We start from the raw sequence: 15,986 nt of genomic DNA on the forward strand, positions 1-15,986 counted from the left end.
ATGTCCAGGCCCATCTGATGTTTGCTAGAGTGCATTTGGATGATCCAGAAGAGGATTGGGAGAATGTCATATGGTCAGATGAAACCAAAATATAACTTTTTGGTAAAAACTCAACTCGTCGTGTTTGGAGGACAAAGAATGCTGAGTTGCATCCAAAGAACACCATACCTACTGTGAAGCATGGGGGTGGAAACATCATGCTTTGGGGCTGTTTTTCTGCAAAGGGACCAGGACGACTGATCCGTGTAAAGGAAAGAATGAATGGGGCCATGTATCGTGAGATTTTGAGTGAAAACCTCCTTCCATCAGCAAGGGCATTGAAGATGAAACGTGGCTGGGTCTTTCAGCATGACAATGATCCCAAACACACCGCCCGGGCAACGAAGGAGTGGCTTCGTAAGAAGCATTTCAAGGTCCTGGAGTGGCCTAGCCAATCTCCAGATCTCAACCCCATAGAAAATCTTTGGAGGGAGTTGAAAGTCCGTGTTGCCCAGCGACAGCCCCAAAACATCACTGCTCTAGAGGAGATATGCATGGAGGAATGGGCCAAAATACCAGCAACAGTGTGTGAAAACCTTGTGAAGACTTACAGAAAACGTTTGACCTGTGTCATTGCCAACCAAGGGTATATAACAAAGTATTGAGAAACTTTTGTTATTGACCAAATACTTATTTTCCACCTTAATTTGCAAATAAATTCATTAAAAATCCTACAATGTGATTTTCTGGATTTTTTTTTTCATTTTGTCTGTCATAGTTGACGTGTACCTATGATGAAAATTACAGGCCTCTCTCATCTTTCTAAGTGGGAGAACTTGCACAATTGGTGGCTGACTAAATACTTATTTTCCCCACTGTATAGTGTAGCTTAGCCAAAATCAGACCATATCTGTGGAGGCAATTATTTTATATCAACTTTCTTTCATTGTCTAGTAGCCAAAGGCACAATCCTAGTCATATTAGCAACCCATGCTAGTTGTTGCAATGAGATCTCACCTCTTTCAAAATTCCTAATGAATATTTTAATCTCTGTCACATTAAACCTCTCGCGTGTGCAGTGCCCTTTTGACAACAGTGTTTTCCTGCTAATTACATTAATGAACGAACATTCACTCGTATCCTACTGCCTTGTGCACATTGCTGCCCTTATAATGTGAATAAATAATAATTGATCAACATTTGAAGCTAAACGCTCTGATCTGTTGCATCAGACTCATTGCTTTTTAAAGTTTATTTGATGTAGCCTAGGCCTACTGGTTGGATGAATTTGGGATCTATCGTCCCACAACTGTCCCAGAGTATTTTTGGAATAGGTTATTTCTTTCTCGACTAGCTGACCAATAGAATAGTTTAACTGTTCTACTCTGGGGGATAGTAGATTGACATACTGTAGGCTAGTGATTTTTCTGTTTGTTACTCGTCTTGTTGGCTGAGGAAAAATAAATGTGGACAGTTATTCTAACATCTTCAAAGTGTGCATCAGAATTCGGTAAGAAGGACCGCACATCGTTGCATCCTCGACTTGCACGTTCTGTTAATATGAATTACCGTAATCTAAATGTGAGTTTTGTCATTCTGAGCACCGTGGGTGGACGCCTTAATCAGGTTACGTACCCAATGCATATGGGTCCAGTAAATTTCTCAAATGTCCAGTAAATTAAAATGCTGCCGGTCAAATGTCCAGCGCCACATTTTCCTAACGGAAACCCTGGTGTGTGTGTGTGTGTATATGTGTGTGTATGTGCTGGCATGCGTTCATGTTTGTGTTTATCTCCTGTCATGAACATTTAATAGTGCGTGAGTCTTGGGGGTAGGATACTGCAGTGTTCACTGAAGATCCAACTGAGTCATACACACAGGGTGTCTCTTCTATACAGGGGGTCTCCTCTACACAGGGGCTCTCCTCTATACAGGGGTCTCCTCTATACAGGGGGTCTCCTCTACACAGGGGTCTCCTCTATACAGGGGCTCTCCTCTATACAGGGGGACTTCTCTATACAGGGGCTCTCCTCTATACAGGGGTCTCCTCTATACAGGGGCTCTCCTCTATACAGGGGTCTCCTCTATACAGGGGCTCTCCTCTATACAGGGGTCTCCTCTATACAGGGGCTCTCCTCTATACAGGGGGACTTCTCTATACAGGGGCTCTCCTCTACACAGGGGCTCTCCTCTATACAGGGGTCTCCTCTATACAGGGGGTCTCCTCTACACAGGGGTCTCCTCTATACAGGGGCTCTCCTCTATACAGGGGGACTTCTCTATACAGGGGCTCTCCTCTATACAGGGGTCTCCTCTATACAGGGGCTCTCCTCTATACAGGGGTCTCCTCTATACAGGGGCTCTCCTCTATACAGGGGCTCTCCTCTATACAGGGGTCTCCTCTATACAGGGGCTCTCCTCTATACAGGGGTCTCCTCTATACAGGGGCTCTCCTCTATACAGGGGCTCTCCTCTATACAGGGGCTCTCCTCTATACAGGGGTCTCCTCTATACAGGGGGACTTCTCTATACAGGGCGCCAAAGATACTTTGTATGATACTGTGTGTTTGTCTGCTATGCACAAGTGTGGAAGTGTGTGTGTGTGTTGTCTGCTTGTGTTAGTGTGTGTGTGTTGTCTGCTTGTGTTAGTGTGTGTGTGTGTGTGTGTATCCCTCCATCTCAGTGTGTGTGTATATACATTTATTTGTGTCAGCCTATAGTGTGTGTGCGTGCTATCTTTGTCTAGTGGTGATGTGGTCATCATTACAGGCTGTAGGGACATCAGTACACCAGATGTAGGCAGCAGAACCGTGGGTGGTACTGCCCTCCTAGGAGACCAACTCTGCATCTTAGGGAGGGGTGTGTGTGTTTGTGTGTTTGTTCGTGCATGTGTGTGTGTGTGTTTAAGGAAATAGCGGCCCTTGGTACAGGAAGAGTATGATGGTATCAAATTCTGGATACCGGCCAACCCTAGTGTGTGTGTGTGTGTGTGTGTGTGTGTGTGTGTGTGTGTGTGTGTGTGTGTGTGTGTGTGTGTGTGTGTGTGTGTGTGTACTAGGGAATATTTGTTGCTGTTCCTCCCCTGCAGTATTGGTATGCAGCATCTGCTTTGATCATTAACCCAGGGCAGCTGACACTTGTTTGTTTATGTATGCATCACTCTCTCTCTCTCTCTCTCTCTCTCTCTCTCTCTCTCTCTCCCTCTTCCCCCCTCTCACCTCTCTCTCTTCTCTCGCTCTGGCTCTCCCTCTCTCATTAACAGATAACATGCCATTAGCGCTCAATTGAACACTCTCACTCTCACCCTCAAGCCATATCTCTAGTGGACTCCCCCTCCTCACCCCTCTGCTTACCCCCTGTCCCCTAAAGTATCGCTGCCAGCAGGGCATAGGCCCCTGTCTCACGCACATGCACACACACACACACACACACACATACACACTCTCTCTCTCGCTCTCTCTCTTTCTCTTTCTCACTCTCTCTTTATCTTTCTCTCTCTTCCCTAGAGAAATCTGTTTTGGCCCTGCCAACTGGCTGGGCTACAGACACCTGGCACATATGCCCCCTCATGCCTCTCTTTCTCTCTCTCTCTCTCTCTCTCTCTCTCTCTCTCTCTCTCTCTCTCTCTCTCTCTCTCTCTCTCTCTCTCTCTCTCTCTCTCTCTCTCTCTCAGGAAACAGTCTGCAGGCACTATCTTCTTTCCCTCCCTCACTCTCCATCTCTCTCCCTCCCTTTGTCTGTACTCTCTCATAGTTTTTGGCAGTTTGGAGTTTACTCTGCTTTCTTCTCAAGGACACAATGGCCTTTGGGTCGGAAAGAGAGAGAAAGAAAGAAAGAAAGGGAGAGAGATAGAAAGGGAGAGAGATAGAAAGTGTACAACTGTGTGTGTGTATTCATTCATAGAGAGAAAATAAGTGGGGATCAGAAAGTGAAAGACATGTTGTTTCTACAGTCCTGTCTATTTCTGTCTCCACAGCAGCCATAGTAGATGAACCGTGTTTGTGTGTCTATCAGCTGTGTTTGTGTATCCCTTCATCGTGTGTGTGTGTTCTTCGTTGTGATTGTGTGTATGTGTGTGCCCAGCAGTCTGTGTATTATACAGAATCAATAGAATCCATCAGGTGCATTAAAGGCTAAAGTGTGTCAGGCTGTCAGGCCTAAGTGATCCTCTCAGTGTTTGTGTGTCAGGCTGTCAAGCTAAGTGTTCCTCCCATACACTGACTGGATAGATGTACATCCTAGAGAGGGTTGACACACAGAGTATAGAGGGTTATTAGGGAAGTTTATATTGACATGATTCCAGCTCTATAGCTTTTCATTTCAACTATGTTGGACACACATGCACTTTCCATTTGCAGAGACACACCACCATACATACACACAGGCACACACTTTTTATAAATGTTGATACGTCTGTAAAATGTATTTTAGCAACATGAAACCTGTTTTGCTTTGAAAACCAGCCAGGTCACCCGTGATACAAGTCAGTATTCGACGTCCATCCCATGTCTGAGGACGTCGGGAGATTACGTGGAAACCGGCCACTAGGGGCAACATTGAGCGATGTTACCTTCAAGTAGGTTTCAGTGTTGTGGACGGGGATGGTAGGTGGGGAAAGCATCTGCCTCTGGTGCCAAGGGTTGCATGTCAGAATCCAGTGATAGAAAGTTATTTTTTAGATTTTTGTTTTAAGCCTATCCCAAAACTTAACCCTTGCCTTAACCATTCGGAGTTAATGCCTAACCTTAAGAATAAGGAGTTAATGCCTAACCTTAAAAATTCAGAGTTAATGCCTAAACTAAAACTTAAACACTTTGAAATTTGACGTTTGGAACAAGTTCGAAATTTGACGTTCGAGAAACATGGATGAATGTCTAATTCTGACGTGAGATTGTGAGATCTGGTAGCTGAAAACAGCCTATTGCATTAAGACTTACACTGAACAAAAACATAAATGCAACATGCAACAATTTCTAACATTTTACTGAGTTACAGTTCATATAAGGAAATCAGTCAATTAAAATAAATAAATTAGGCCCTAATCTATGGATTCCACATGATTGGGAATACATATATGCATCTGTTGGTCACAGATACCTAAAAACATTTTTAGGGCCGTGGATCAGAAAATCAGTCAGTATCTGGTGTGACCACCATTTGCCTCATGCAGCGCGACACATCTACTTTGCATAGAGTTGATCAGACTGTTGATTGTGGCAAACTTGATTGTTGTCCCACTCCTCTTCAATGGCTCTGCGAAGTTGCTGGATATTGGCGGGAACTGGAACACACTGTTGTACACGTCGATCTAGAGCATCCCAAACATGCTCAATGGGTGACATGTCTGGTGAGTATGCATGCCATGGAAGAAATGGGAAATTTTCAGCAGCCATGAATTATGTACAGATCCTTGTGACATGGGGCCGTGCATTATCATGCTGAAACATGAGGTGATGACGGCGGATGAATAGCACGGCAATGGGCCTCAGGATCTCAACATGGTATCTCTTCATTCAAACTGCCATCGATAAAATGCAATTGTGTTCATTATGCCTGCCCATACCATAACCCCACTACCACCATGGGGCACTCTGTTCACAACGTTGACATCAGCAAACCACTCGCCCACACGACGCCATACACACTGTCTGCCATCCGCCCTATACAGTTGAAACCAAGATTAATCTGTGAAGAGCATACTTCTCCAGTGTGCCAGTGGCCATCGAAGGTGAGCATTTGCCCACTCAAGTCCGTTACAACGGCGAACTGCAGTCAGGTCAAGACCCTGGTGAGGACGACGAGCACGCAGATGAACTTCCATGAGACAGTTTCTGACAGTTTGTACATAAATTCTTCAGTTGTGCAAACCCACAGTTTCATCAGCTGTCTGGGTGGCTGGTCTCAGACGATCCTGCAGGTGAAGAAGCCGGATGTGGATGTCCTGGGCTGGCGTGGTTACACATGGTCTGTGGTTGTGAGGGGGATTGGACGTACTGCCAAATTCAATAAAACAACATTGGAGGCGGCTTATGGTAGAGAAATGTACATTTAATTATCTGGCAACAGCTCTGGTGGACCTTCCTGCAGTCAGCATGCCAATTGCACGCCCCCTCAAAACTTGAGACATCTGTGCAGTGGCGATTTTAGCATGTAAATCTTGGTGGGGCAAAAAATAAAAAATGTTTTTGATGCATTCCAGCAAAGCCACTACACAATACAAAACAAAACAACATAACACTAAACAATACATTAATTGCACTATAACAGTGACAAACGGTGCCCACAAACTTTTAGGAGCTACATAAAGAGTCCCAACAGCAGTCCCAACACCTTACCACTGCTACACCTGGCTATCAGCAGAGCCTTGTCTGGCAGCGAAACAGTTCATTCAGTCTCATTTACTTTTTTTAAAAACATAGCTGATATGGCTGACTTGCTTAAACAAATGTGGTTTCTACTGACAATTGAGATGTACAAACTATGGCATAAGGGGACGACGAGCGGATAAGAGGCAAGCCGTAATTTCGATTAAGACATTGTCATGGAGCCATGACTTATAGTCAATGACACTGAACCAAATTATTGGTTGGAGAAAGACTCTTTATCGTATCTCTTCAAGGTATAGCCAAGAATCCTGAAACAAAAGAGAATGTTGGATTGAGTAGCGCATTCCGTTTGCCAATAATACTTTGACATAAGGTGCCAAAGTCGAGTGTTTGTTGTGCAAGTCAGTTACTAAAACAATGTAATTTGTTAACCATGTTTCCACCGTGTATAAAGCTGTCCATTTAAACATACATGCTCTAGCAATGTGAAATATATTATTAGAATAACGATCAAAGTGTTGGTAGAGTATAATCATATCATTTAACCTACCTCGTGTGTTTGTCTGAAATGCTGCGCTGTTTCCTTGTTGAAGTGCCGGTGTGCATTATGCATGACGCAAATTAGTCTACGAGTCATCAAGGAACATTTATTAGTTGACGGGAATAACCAAAGTAATGAATTATCCTGGGGGTGAATTACTTCATGGATGTGTATTGTGTGACTTAAATAAATAAGAAGTTATGAAACAAGTTATTGAAGTGTGTGTTTATGTAAAGCTGTTCTTTATGATGTTATATGTCCATGGGAAATTTGGGGCTATCATGCTGGAAAGAGTACTTAGGTGCTCAGTTGGTCTTTGCCTGAGGGAGAGCAGGCTGGGTATGTAACAGGTTGGCTAGAGTAGTCATACCTGAGTTTTATTATAGGCAAAGAGTTGTTGCCTGAATAGTATACTGAGAATATCTTTGATTTATTAAAGTCTTTGTCAATGTCCTGTGTCACACTCTGGTTCTAGGACTGTGTGTTAGAGCCAGGGTGTATCTCATTTGGTGGTGTTGGGGTTGGGTGAGTTTCATTTTGTTTGTGTTTAGTGGTGATTGGTCAATGACTCCCAATCGGAGGTAACGAGTGTCAGCTGTCGGCTCGTTATCTCTGATTGGGAGCCATATATATACTGTTGTGTTTCACGGTTTGTTGGTGGGTTTTTGTTCTATGTTCAGTCTATGTACTGAGGACGTTACGGATCGTGTTTTGTTTTGTCGTTATTTCAACATTAAAGTCATGTTCACTCCCAACGCTGCGCTTTGGTCGTATTTCATAGGCGATCGTGACAGTCCTGTTTGTTATTTTCTATACAAAGTTTATTGGCCAATTAGTCCTGCACCTGTGGTCCTCTGTAGCTCAGCTGGTAGAGCACGGCGCTTGTAACGCCAAGGTAGTGGGTTCGATCCCCGGGACCACCCATACACAAAAATGTATGCACGCATGACTGTAAGTTGCTTTGGATAAAAGCGTCTGCTAAATGGCATATTAATATTGTCAATAAAAGCCTCTAAGAGAGGTGAGCGCCAGAACATCCTGTCTGTCTCCTCACTGTCTGATCCGCCACTCCGGTTTCTCTACCACAGACATTAATGAGCGAGCTAGGACGGACATAATCAATATAACTAATAGTTCAGAACCTGGGCCATTCTTACAGTATTCTCCCTGTACACCAAGTCAGAACCGTACGATAAATAAAGGGGGCAGATAAGCAGACAATGAAAGCTCCTACAATATTTGATGATGACATTTCTCTAAAACAGGTTATAGGCTACATGTGCACCACCAAGTCAGAACATTATTAGGGTGAGGCACATGGGATACTAACAGCTTACTACACAACATACACTTAGTATTACCTTCTTAGCTACAGTATACATATCTCCCTGGCATATTACATCATTTATGCAGCAGCATACAATACATTTTTGGACGCACCTTGTTGTGCTGTGCTCACTTGAACAGGAAGGTGGCGCAGAGATCCTTTGTGGGCAAATTTTGTCATCAAACTTTGTCATCAAAGTCTGGCATTGTCTGGATTTATGGTGCTTTCAAGACAACTGGGAACTCTGAAAAAACAAGGTCGAATCATGATGACGTCAGTGATCTTCAGGTCGGAGATCTAGAAAGAGGGCAGAGTTCCAGACTTGCAATTCAGAGTTGGTTGACCATTCAAAACATATTTTTTTCAGAGTTCCCAGTTGTGTTGAATTCACTGAAGTCTGAGATTTCCCAGTTCCGAGTTTCCAGTTGTTTTGAGCATGGCCAATGTTGAATGTTTATCCTTTTAAACTTGGAAAAGAGACCCTTAAACCCAGACTTGGACCACACATCCACTCCACTGAATAGCAGGCTAGTGATTGCTATGCAACGCTTGCAGTTAGCCACTGATTCCTTCCAAACCACTCATTGTTGAATTTGCGATTTCCAACTTGTTGTGTAATGTTTATGTCCAATGGCCGATGAGCACCGATATGTTTTATCTATAATTTCTCTTCATCATTTCTCTTCATATGACAAGGATTGAAAAGGATTTGCTAGTAGATTGTCAACTTGATTCATGATGATGACTGCTAGATTGCTAGCTAAGATTTTGAAAGTAAGATGTTGACATGATCAGTCCAATCAAAGCTACTGTAGATATAACGTGATTTGACGTAATTTTATCTGTGGCCAATGACCTTGAGCAGTGGCGGCTCCTGAAAAAATTCTCAGGGGGGGCAATTTTTCTGATGATTTAGGTGACCTACACACATTTTAAAAAAGATATGTCCAGCAACAACATGAAGACAGGGGCAGCATATAAGTCAATACTGATATACACATTACTTGCTTCAAAAAGGCCTCATGGTTGAATTGGAAATATGTGCACCTGAGCATAATTCACAACAAGCAAGCAGGAGCTTTTGATAGAGGCTACTGAAAACATTGATGCAAGTTATTGGTAATAAGAAATTTTTATAGACTTCCATATTCTTCCCTCTTGTATAGATTTGTGAAAATGAACAGTGATAGACATTTTGCCTGAAAACAGAATTTGAAAAATAATTTCTAGAAAAGGTAAACACAGCTATCTGTATGGCTTTGTAAAAATGAACAACCATATTCTGGCCAATTGTATAGATTTGTAAATATGATGATGTCTCCTTTCATGCATACATTTTCAAATAAAGCTCTGCTTTGAGAAAGATCGAATGATATTGTTTAATCTTACCTTATGGCCTGCACACTCCTTGTGAAGCTGTCGAGGGCACGTTTGATGAAGACAGCATCGATGTCCTTCTTCTGTAGCTTCTGGTACAGAATGTCGACGTGGGGCATGATTTTGTGAAAAAGCCCCAGGAAAAAAATAAAATCTTATTGCTATCTATGTACCTCAGCACAAGCACCAGCTGTGTCTGTGTAGAAACGTCCGTGGTCTCGTCAGCTTGGATAGCTACGAAGTTCGCCGACTTCACCTCCTCCACAATATGTTCCCTCATGACCGCTAGCATACACTCCAGTAGCTCGTTTTGAATGGTCTTTGATGTGCCCTTGAAAACTTTAGCATTTTTAAGATGGTCATCAAACACCTCATCTAATTGTGCCACAAAGTTGACAAGTCCAAGAAAAATACCAGGGTTGGTGGAGCCCTCCGTTTCATCTTTGCCTCGCAAAGCTAACTCAAACACTCCGCAAAACTTCACACACTGGATTAGCCGGCTGAGGATGTGGCGGTTCTTGCTAACCTCATCGTTGTGGCGGCGGACAGCTAGCCTGTATCCCTCATCCAGTTGAGTGGCAATGTTCACTCTCCCCAAAGCAGACAATCTCAAACAGCTATCCATGTGGGTCTTTGACAGCCCAATTTTTGGAAAATCCTCGGGTGTAGGACTTTCCCCCTTTAGTAGAAACCTGTTGAATTATTAAATTTGGTCTGGGAGGTCCTAATTGTTTCGTTGCCAATTTATCTTGATTTGTTCGCCGACAATCAGTGCTAGCCATCTTGATTGACGCTGCTACCCGCTCTTTTCTTAGTTATGTTACGTATGACGAAAGCGCGTAAGTGCAAGCCCTCCCGGAACCCATAGAGATTGTATTGAAAGCTCTGATATTTGAAAAAAAAAAGATTTTACATGAGAGGCTATGAGACACTTCTGGGCGATTTTCAACCTGACTGAAATCGCCCCAAAACGGGCGGGGCCATTTGAAGCACGACTTTAGCCTGATTGGACATTTAGTGGCAGATCAGACGTCTAGATTAGAACACTAATAACTACTGTTGCCGTGATATAATTGATTAGAAAAAAAATCCCTTCCTTTTCCCGTTTGGCAGTGCGTCGCCCATATCGCCCTAATGAACACACCGCCCCTGACCTTGAGCCTTCTTGGATGGGCACTTCTAATGTAATACTATGGCAGCACCCAAGGGGCTTGAATTTTGGAGCTCTACCCATAGAGTTTTCAGTGGCGTAGTGTCCCCATGAGTGACAGAACACTGAGCCAATCACGGCACAACTAGAGAACATTAACAACCCCTACGCTCCGTATTTTCCGCTGGCTGCCCCACCACTACAGAAAGCACTGAGCTAGGCTGAAACACCTGCATTTTGGAGCTGCCTTACTCAAGAAAGCAAAAAAGAGACCATGTTTGTATGCAGCTTTATTAACTCTGCCCCACCTGCCTTGAATGACAGGTCACCACTGCATCTGTGGCATTGTGTTGTGTGACAAAACTGCACATTTTAGAGCGGCCTTTTATTGTTCTTAGCACAAGGTCACCTGTGTAATGATCATGCTGTTTAATCAGCTTCTTGATATGCCACACCTGTCAGGTGGATGTATCATCTTGGCAAAGGAGAAATGCTCACTAACAGGGATGTAAACAAATGTGTGCACAGAATGTGAGAGAAATAGTATTTTTGTGCGTATGGAAGATTTCTGGGATCTTTTATTTCAGCTCATGAAACATGGGACCAACACTTCACATGTTGTGTTTATATTTTTGTTCAGTGTACGTTTGGTGATGAGGCTACATGAGACTACATGTGAAGATACATACAGGGTTGCTTACTGATGGGTTCTGACTTCTAAACTTGAAATATTGTTAGTCATGGAATATCCTATGGAAATGAGAAGGGCCACAGTCTGGTCTCCACACCAGAAGTTAATGGTTATCTGTAGGAGGAATGTATATGGTGGGGTCAATTAAGGTTGGATAGGAGCCAGGGGCTTGGAATTTATTGAGGAAAGGAAAGGTAGTCACATGGTTGCAGTCACTGATAAGGGTGGAGAGCTGTGGATTTGTGAGGAATGGGGGCCGAGTTCAGGTCAGGTCACATTAAGAGAGAAGGAACAGTATATTACCCACATCACTTCACTTCCTGCCTAGCAATAAATATGTAATGTTTAGAGGGAAGGAGCAGTTCACCAAAATTGGAGTATATATATTTGTGCTGGTGGGAACGTGTTTTTGTCTGTTCAGCTGTCTGACCCTTTGGGTGAATAAACTTGGTTTGAGCTTTCTGTAGTAGTCCGTGAATTTTGATTTTTTATTTGTCAGAACCTAACATTACTATAAAATGTTTGTGTATATTTAGTGTATATGGTAACAGAAGTGTTTTAATCGGAATCTTAGAAAGTAAGAAAAACGTCAAAAGAAATGGAAGCCTAGATGGAACTCAACGAGTACACACACACTCTCTCTCTCTCTCTCTCTCTGTCTCTCTGTCTCTCTGTCTCTCTCTCTCTCTCTCTCTCTCTCTCTCTCTCTCTCTCTCTCTCTCTCTTGCACACACACTCGCTTACCTTGCAGTACATTGTTTTGATAAAATCCACTCATCTCTGACTCCCATGTCCTGCCTCAGTAAACATAGACAGTTGGTAACAAGACCAGTGTAAGAGTGTGTGTGTGTGTGTGTGTGTGTGTGTGTGTGTGTGTGTGTGTGTATGTGTGTGTGTGCGTGCTGTGTTGCCCACTGTTAAACAACTCTCCATTCATTTCCTCCTGCTGTTTCTCACACTGTAGTGTCCTTCCCCCTGTCCCTGTTCACTGGCCCACAGCCGCACACACACACACACACACAAACACACACACACACACACACACACACACACACACACACACACACACACACACACACACACACACACACACACACACATACATACAGAGACAGACACACCCATACAGAGACAGTAGGTGAAGCAGACAGACAGTAGGTCATGGCACGGTAGGCTCCTATTAAATCCAGCCAAGGGACCACAATTCCGATACACACAGACACGCACACACCCAGGGACATCCTGGGTGTCCCAGACAGGCTAGAATAGAATAGATTATTATATTAGGTCTTTGTTCACAGTGACACCAGTGACACTGAATGATCTGGCAACAGAAGAGACAGAGAGAGGAGAGAGTCTGGTGGTTTTAGGTTCTCATGAACTTATCAGAAGGAGAGAGAGAGAGGGAGAGGTAGAGAGAGAGAGTAGAGAGACCGGGATATGAGATGAGAGCACTTCTGCTTATGGTGGTGTGTCTGCCAATGGAAGAGAAGTGGTAGAGTGAAAATATGGAGAAAAAAAGGAGGGAAGGAGAGAGAGAGAGAAAGATAGAGTAAAGAAAGAACAGGGAAGAGATAGATAGTGATGGAGGAAAGTGAGTGATGGAGGGAGGAGAGAGAGAGACTGAAAGACAGAAGAGATGAATGTGCCCTCAGCCTTGGTGATTCTAAAAGACACATGAGAGAAATACAGAAGCACAATATGAGTATGTGACTTACTCAGTAAAGAGCTAGTGCAAACATACACACACAAATACACACACACACACACACATACATACAGACTGACGTACACACACACAAACTCAAATGCACACACTTATACATGAGCTTACTAATATACAGATCAAATACACTCACAACAAAGGCTGACACATCACACGTTGCTAGATACATATTTTATGTGTGTGTGTGTTTATCTGAAACATATTCATAGACAAACACTTTATTCATAAAAACACATTCAGAGAACTTTTGCATTAGGGCAGGAACAGAGAACAGGGAAATATTATTTGTTAGAAATTGTTTTACAGTTTCCCTATTTGCTTACAATCACCTGAGCTTCCGCTGTGTTTTGATTATGAGAGCTAGCCTAGCTAGCATCAGTAATGTTGAACAATGAGAGCACTAGCTGATCTAGCCTAGCATTGGCTGTGTTTGAATTGTGAGACATCTATCTAGCTCGACTAGCATTCCATTTTGAGCTGTGAGACCAGTTAGCTAACCTATTCTAGAATTGTGTTTGAACTATGAGAGCCCTTGCTAGCCTAGTTAGTATAAGGTACACTGTTCAAAAAAATAAAGGGAACACTAAAATAACACATCCTAGATCTGAATGAATGAAATAATCTTATTAAATACTTTTTTCTTTACATAGTTGAATGTACTGACAACAAAATCACACAAAAATTATCAATGGAAATCAAATGTATCAACCCATGGAGGTCTGGATTTGGAGTCACCCTCAAAATTAAAGTGTAAAACCACACTACAGGCTGATCCAACTTTGATGTAATGTCCTTAAAACAAGTCAAAATGAGGCTCAGTAGTGTGTGTGGCCTCCACGTGCCTGTATGACCTCCCTACAACGCCTGGGCATGCTCCTGATGAGGTGGCAGATGGTCTCCAGAGGGATCTCCTCCCAGACCTGGACTAAAGCATCCGCCAACTCCTGGACAGTCTGTGGTGCAACGTGGCGTTGGTGGATGGAGCGAGACATGATGTCCCAGATGTGCTCAATTGGATTCAGGTCTGGGGAACGGGCGGGCCAGTCCATAGCATCAATGCCTTCCTCTTGCAGGAACTGCTGACACACTCCAGCCACATGAGGTCTAGCATTGTCTTGCATTAGGAGGAACCCAGGGCCAACCGCACCAGCATATGGTCTCACAAGGGGTCTGAGGATCTCATCTCGGTACCTAATGGCAGTCAGGCTACCTCTGGCGAGCACATGGAGGGCTGTGCGGCCCCCCAAAGAAATGCCACCCCACATCATGACTGACCCACTGCCAAACCGGTCATGCTGGAGGATGTTGCAGGCAGCAGAACGTTCTCCACGGCGTCTCCAGACTCTGTCACGTCTGTCACATGTGCTCAGTGTGAACCTGCTTTCATCTGTGAAGAGCACAGCGCGCCAGTGGCGAATTTGCCAATCTTGGTGTTCTCTGGCAAATGCCAAACGTCCTGCACGGTGTTGGGCTGTAAGCACAACCCCCACCTGTGGACGTCGGGCCCTCATACCACCCTCATGGAGTCTGTTTCTGACCGTTTGAGCAGACACATGCACATTTGTGGCCTGCTGGAGGTCATTTTGCAGGGCTCTGGTAGTGCTCCTCCTGCTCCTCCTTGCACAAAGGCGGAGGTAGCAGTCCTGCTGCTGGGTTGTTGCCCTCCTACGGCCTCCTCCACGTCTCCTGATGTACTGGCCTGTCTCCTGGTAGCGCCTCCATGCTCTGGACACTACGCTGACAGACACAGCAAACCTTCTTGCCACAGCTCGCATTGATGTGCCATCCTGGATGAGCTGCACTACCTGAGCCACTTGTGTGGGTTGTAGACTCCGTCTCATGCTACCACTAGAGTGAAAGCACCGCCAGCATTCAAAAGTGACCAAAACATCAGCCAGGAAGCATAGGAACTGAGAAGTGGTATGTGGTCACCACCTGCAAAACCAGTCCTTTATTGGGGGTGTCTTGCTAATTGCCTATAATTTCCACCTGTTGTCTATTTCATTTGCACAACAGCATGTGAAATGTATTGTCAATCAGTGTTGCTTCCTAAGTGGACAGTTTGATTTCACAGAAGTGTGATTGACTTGGAGTTACATTGTGTTGTTTAAGTGTTCCCTTTATTTTTATGAGCAGTGTATTTTTGAACTAGCCTAGCATTAGCCATGTTTAAATTATGAGAGCTAGCCTTGCTAGCATTAGCTGTATTTGAACTATGATACCTTTATCTAGCCCAACTAGCTTTAGCGTGTTTGAACAGGCTGATACCGGCTGGCCGTTGGCCACTTCTAGTTATCCAGTGTTTGTGTATTTCCTTGTTGGCCCCACAGCATTGTTAAAGGAAAAATTCATATGATACAAAACTCATCATGCCAGCTGTATTTCTGCCTGCTTCAGCGGCAATAGCTCAGATACACACGAAAACATGAAATGACCCCTGGAATCGATAAAACATCACTCAGAGATGCACAAAAACATTCAAAATGGGTGAATCTTTCCTTTAAAGGGCAATTCCGCCACTTTTGAACCTCATATTCATCATCTCCAGCACCATACCAGTGTCTACATAAAGTGAAAACGGCACGTTTCTATGATCTGTGGTTAAAAAGAGAAGAAGAAAGGTCCTAGAAAATGCTTCTCTGTGACATTTATTTTCTTATGATGATGTCATCGGATATAACTTTTTTCCTTTATATGTTTTTTCTACAAAACTTGGAAATGCGCCGTTTTCACATAGACACTGGTATTGTGCTGGCGATACTGAAAATGAGGTTGAAAAGTGGTGGAATTGCCCTTTAACTCCACCACTACAAACTCTGGTGTTGTACAAACACACTGTGATACACCACAGCTTATATTACTGCCTGTC

The 15,986-nt window shown here is 43.7% G+C and overlaps 1 protein-coding gene across 1 annotated transcript in view; it reads left to right on the forward strand.

Annotated features, from left to right (window-relative positions):
* Positions 1–15,986, forward strand: part of adcy9 (adenylate cyclase 9) — a 54,024-nt gene that overhangs the window by 26,131 nt on the left and 11,907 nt on the right. The window lies entirely within an intron of this gene.

This window comes from Coregonus clupeaformis, chromosome 38 (assembly GCF_020615455.1).
Source record: "Coregonus clupeaformis isolate EN_2021a chromosome 38, ASM2061545v1, whole genome shotgun sequence".
Taxonomy (NCBI): Eukaryota; Metazoa; Chordata; class Actinopteri; order Salmoniformes; family Salmonidae; genus Coregonus; species Coregonus clupeaformis.